At 37.6% G+C, this 6,149-nt stretch overlaps 1 pseudogene; it reads right to left on the bottom strand.

Annotated features, from left to right (window-relative positions):
- Positions 1–4,861: 4,861 nt before the first annotated feature.
- Positions 4,862–6,149, bottom strand: LOC107717196 (homeobox protein Hox-B2a pseudogene; annotated as a pseudogene).

The raw sequence follows: 6,149 nt of genomic DNA, 5'->3' as shown, positions 1-6,149 counted from the left end.
AAAGTTGTCATCTTGTCTGCTATAGCAGCAGAACAAAGCATGATTGCTCCAAGGTATTGTCAGCACATTCTCTTGTTGGCAGGGTTAAGGGTAAAATGTGTTGCTGTTAGATACTGTACAAGTGTTAGTGAATGCCCCCTCACCCTCTGAGAAGATATGGACAGCTGTGAAGGGTCTGCTTCAAGCATACAAAAGCTCATATACTTTCACCTGTTTCTGATTCTGCTGTTGAAGGAGGGAATCAGCATGCCATAAACTCCAGCAGAGTCATGTCATGCTGCTCTCCAAATTCGTTTGTCATTTTTACACACAAGGACTTTATTCCTTCTCCAGTTTTTATTTTAGTTTTTTTTTTAACTTTTAGGTTCCAAGGTAACTTATCATTTTAGTCTTTTTAATCAAATTAAGAGTTCTGGTCATTGACAATTCAGGTGAACTAACATCAATGACTTGAATCAACACAAACTAACAAAGTTCTCCCAGATTGAAACCTTGCAAGCATATCAGAGTCAAAAGCAGTTTTATATTTAACAGGGTGTTTTTTTTTTTTTAAGTTGGTGCAGAAAGACATGCAAGGTCTTGAGCCAATATACAGGCTGTCCCATTCTTTGTGCATCACCAGCTGTCGCTGTCTTTAGAAAACATTTTGAAACGTTTACCATGCTTTCAGTGAGCTTTCTTGGCATACTGCTAATGTTAACATACCGAAGGATTACTTTATTTTCATTGTTTAAACGGTGAAAAGAATGAATGCTGCAAGTGATGTCTATCACAGGCTATTCTAGCTCGGCCTGAAGTTATAATTTTTTGCCTCCGATCTCGTGAGAAAACTATTTACTAGGTAGTGATTTCGTATGAATTCTTACAATTGGGTTAATATGAAAACATAAGATTTTTAGAGAGAGTAAGCATGAAGATCCACCTCTAATCCCACACTTAAACCTAAGCATCAGTGGCAGAGGGTAAGCAGATCGTACAAAAATATGTGAATGAAATACAAATTCATGTGAATTAGCCACTAATTTACCCAAACATAAAATGGTGACAAATTGTCTATTGGTTTAATCAGCAGTTTCACTTAAAGGGATGGCTCACCAAACAATGAATGTTCTGTGATCATTGCTAAAATTGTTCCAAACCCTGTATTAGTTTCTTTCCTGCTGAGCACAAAAGAAGATATTTTAAAGAATGTGGGTAACCAAACAGTTGTTGGTCCCCAATGACTTCCATAGTATGAAAAAAAAATACTATGGAAGTCAATGGGGACATCACCTTTTTGATTACATGCTTTCGTCAAAATATCATCTTTTGTGTTCATCAGAAGAAAGAAATTCATACAGGTTTGGAACAACTTGAGTGTGAGTAAATGATAACAATTTTCATTTATGAGTGAACTATCCCTTCAAGGTTCAGCGCTGTTGAAACAGTGTGTTCTTTATTTCTGTGAATATATATAGTGAGCGATGATCATGTAAACCATTGAGCTTGATATTATTGTATTCCTGACTTGCTCTTTAGCCATCACTTTAAATGCCTGTTATTGTCAGCTTCCCACCTATTTTGTTTCCTTTAGAGAGTTGCAGTAATTAGCAGATAGCTAAATGGCTTATGCTATAATTAGGTTTGTGTGTACATTCACAAACTTGCCACAAAGGCTTTGTTTTCATGATTTCTAGTTTGTACATGCAGTTTCCTTTTACTATTTGTCAGCATTCTTTACATGGAAAAGATTTAATAGAGAGGTCAAAACTTTATAATACCTCTTTATGATGTCATTATCAAACGTTATAAAATGATTATAAGATCTATATGCATTTGAAATGTCCATATATGTGAAAATATCTTGTTATTATTTTATTATCTATTTCAAAATGCTGGGTTGTTTCAACCCAACTTTGGATCAAATATGGACTAACCCAACCATTGGGTTAAATTTTTACATTAAATGTTTAACCCAAAAGTTGGGTTGAAACAACCCATTATTTTTTAGAGTGTAAATAAAACGATCTATTACGCAATACATGACTTAATGTTTGAAAAATAGAGACTTTATATGAAACTGATGTGTCTTGTTATTCAGTAAAATGTGCTAAGGCTGCATGCCGAACAAGTTCTGCAAATTAAACTGCACAAGCTATGAAATGTTTCACGTTATGAAATGTCACAGGAGAGGTTTCAGTTGGCATTGTAATCACTCTGTTTTCAGAGCACAAAGTGGTGCATCTTAGTGGTATTGTTGCATTAACATCTTTGTGGTTCTTTTTAAATTGGCAGTTACCGTTTTGATCCACATATGCTATACTGCTTCATTTGATAAGCATATGACCAGTAGCTGTGTAGTCACAGGCTTTTATGAACAAAGAGTCTTTGCTAAACAAATGAATACAAGAGTTATTACAAAGGGAGCTGTTTACAGAGCTCATAATCCAATACGATGTTTACATTGCTAACCGTAAAGTCTTATAAGGCCATTCTAAAATAAGCAAAGATAATGTTTTGCTGTTACCATTGTTATTGTTGTTGTTCAATGACAAAGTACTTTGGTTTCCTAGCCACTTCAGTGATTAAACTGAGCCTTCATGGTGGTTTGACTGAAATAGGGCAGGAGACATTTCTACTTTAATCTTGGCTAGTCCCACCACTGCTTCAGGCATAGCATTACCCAGGATGCACGACTGTAAACATTGGCCCATTTTCTCATGTGAGAAAATCCCTATGCCACCACACCTCTCCTTATTTTAGATTTTGCTGTCCCAAAGTACTGTGCTCTGCAAAATATATAAACAGAAAGAGCTGTACCGATAAATATGAGCTGGCAGGCCACCAAGCAAACCATAAAGACTCAGATAAAACTTGACCCAGCCACACCTCAAATTATCAGGCTAATGGGCGGAAAAAATCACCACTAGAGTTTTAATATTTACCAAACTTGTGTGGCCTTGGGGCAGGGAAGAAGTTGTTTATCTTGTCTGGAAATATGTTGATATGTAAATCTCTCTCACCTGTCTCAGGTGAATTAAACATAAATAGGGCAGATGTCTGAAATGAGAGACTGCTTGCATCAGGAAATTAAGAAATCCCAAACCAGGACCTAAACAAGAAAAACTAAATACTGGAAATCAAACTTGATGACTTGAAATGGACACTGGAATTTAGGGATAGATGCCAGCCAGCCATCCAAAATCACATTCCTTTTTTACTCATCAGCACAAGAGACATCTGTCGTTTTATTTATCCATCTGTATGTCACACTTCTACTCTTGACACAACAGCAAACTTAAGCTTTTGCTTGAGATTGGATATAATTCAATTGTCCTTAATTCTGATGAATGCAGGTGAGTGTATTAATTCAGTGTGTGGCTATTGTACACATATAGCATTAAACTCCTAGCTGCCATAGTGCTGTGACCAGATCCACCTTTCCAGTAATATGAGCAGAGCACCTGTTCAACGCACACAGGGCTCATTTACTGGTACTGCTCATGTAAACCAAGCAAAAAAGACCTATTCAAATATTTAAATTACATTTAAATGTTGTTTTACTTGCTGCTTCAAAATCATAACAGAGAGATAACAGAAGTCTGACCTGGGTGATGGAAACATTATGTACATTCTATCTGGGTCAAAGACAAATAGGAATAATAAAATAGGCAATAAGGTTTATCAAGGCCTTTTTGTACCATATGCTGTGTTTTATGGTATTACTCTCACAGTCTGATATTAATTTAAAGTAGGGATGTGAATAATAATAATAATTATTATTATTATTATTATTATTATTATTTGTTGTAGGCCTAGTAGTAGTAGCCACTGTGTTATTGTAAGATGATTCTCCTCCATAAGGGCTAAGATCCAGTTGTTACATAAGGTGTCCAATATTTAGGCTATTACAAGATATTAAAAAATAATAATTAAAGAATCGTTGTTTTAACTGATACAAATCTGGCCTGTGTTTGTCTAAATTGACGTTTTCAACTGACAACGAGCCAGCTCGGAGCATCCCGCTCGCAGCTGCAGCCTAAACTATCCATAATGGCTGCCGCTTTATTGTTCATATCCTTCGTTGTGTTTCGAGCGCCATTTTGCATCAGGGCGAGTGCAGCCATGGGAGCCCACAGCCCAGTCATTATCCCGTGAATTTATTTTTTATTTTTATTTTTTGCTCGTTTAAACGTCCATCTAAAATTAATAATATCCGTGCTGCTGCCTTTTACGTCTAATGTTATCAAACACAGCCGATTTTGTAAAGAATATATTGTTTTCATTTTTCATTACAAAAGTTAATGATAATCACTGTTCGTGCTGCGTTGTTTAGAAAGGTTCGTCGGATTTGTTGCTTGTGTTTTAAAAATATATTTTGAATTTTACTACGTTTACTGGCTTATTCTTTTTCCCCCTGAGCTTATGCAGCTCTCACCTCTTTCTCGTACGAGTATTAATATAATGATAACAACAATAATAATAGTAACAATAATAATAATAATAATAATAATTAGTATCTATTATAAAAATAATCTTTGCATATACTCGTAATAACGTTCCTCAAACATTAACTCAACCTGCGGACTCAATTGTGTAGGCTAGTTTCTTCACAATACATCAATACCAAGGAGAAAGAACAAATTCTTAACATGAATGTCTTGATTTAGCCTATATTAAAATATTAAACATTCCTTATGAAATAATTCTTTAAAGCTTACAGAATCAAATCACACTCGCTCCACCATGTTGTTGGTTTATTTTTTATTTCAACTATGAAAATAACGTACAATAAATAAATTTGAAATTTACTATTAAAGAATCTCAATAAATAAACTAGTTCTAAAATTATTCAATAGGGACAACGCCCGCCTTGGGAGAATTGCTAAAAGCAGTTCAACTACCCTTGTGTCTGGCACAATTCCTGAGATTCCAATGATTGAGTTTCACTGAAAAAGTCCGCAACCATTCATCTGTTAGTCGACATAAACTAAAATCCGAGAATCAAAAGGCAATAAAATACCTGAAACCTCGACAGGGGCCATCCCGATGTGTATTCAAAAAGATTACATCATCGTATTTTCAAAATAATAAACTATTTATTTCCTTTTAGGCATTGTTTCACGCCTTTTTGCTTTTGTTTAAAAACCTGTTTAGGTAGATCTCTTTTCACTTTTTTTAATGTCTCATTATAGGAATGTTGCGGTCGAGAAGCATTCATGACATTGCAATAAGATGGAGTTCGATTGTTCTTGTATGCATTTTTATGTCATAATTGTTCAGAACTGTAAATGCTGCAAATCTATAGTACAAAGGGTGCTCGTAAACAAGTCAAAATCTTCCTCAGAGAAGTCAACTGGACTGTCCAGTGAGCTCTGCAAACTCGGCGATAAAGCGTCCGAAATATGCAGGCAGGAGTCCGTCGAAAAGAAATTCAAATCGGGTAGAGAGGTGGTATCCTGCGGCTCTGTGTACGAATGCTCCGGCCCAGCTGCTCGGCCCTCAGCCATTGTGGTGGGGTTATCTGCAGTAGGCGTTGGATACGGGGGGGAGTGAACCGCTGTGTCAGGAACAGATGCAGGCTCCGGCTGGTTCGCCTGGCCCTCTTCAGGCGTGGGCTGGCTTTTGTCCGCACTGTTCGTGTAGGAGGCAGTTGTCGGGCACGTCTCACTCTCGGAGGTTGCTGCCGAACCAGAGCCAGAACCAGATACTTCCAGTGATTGGCTCGAATACGGCGAAGCAGCGTCGGTTCCTTCCAGGTGCTCGAAGCCGCTGGGCTCGCCTTCTTGCCCGTCCCGGTGGTGCGTAGTTTGTCTTTTGTGCTTCATGCGTCGATTTTGAAACCACACTTTGACTTGGCGCTCGGTTAGATCCAAAAGTGCTGCTATTTCAACGCGCCGGGGCCGACAGAGGTATTTGTTAAAGTGAAACTCCTTCTCCAATTCAAGTAGCTGCGTGTTGGTGTATGCGGTCCTCAGCCTCCGTGAACCGCTGCCGTTATCCAGTCCACCTTGAGCCTCTGCAAGAATCAAAACAGAAATAAGTCCCATACAAAAGGCGAAGTCATCGAACTTCATATGAGAAATTGTCCAGATGACAATAAAATCCCAGTGTCGAACAGCCCTGTGGTTTGGGTTTGTCATGTAGCAGTGACTGCAATGGTTAGGCAT

The sequence above is a fragment of the Sinocyclocheilus rhinocerous genome, unplaced genomic scaffold, assembly GCF_001515625.1.
Source record: "Sinocyclocheilus rhinocerous isolate Xijiao unplaced genomic scaffold, SAMN03320098_v1.1 scaffold3377, whole genome shotgun sequence".
Lineage (NCBI taxonomy): Eukaryota > Metazoa > Chordata > Actinopteri > Cypriniformes > Cyprinidae > Sinocyclocheilus > Sinocyclocheilus rhinocerous.
The sequence above is the reverse complement of the archived record's forward strand: the minus strand, read 5'-3'. Positions and strand labels throughout refer to the sequence as shown.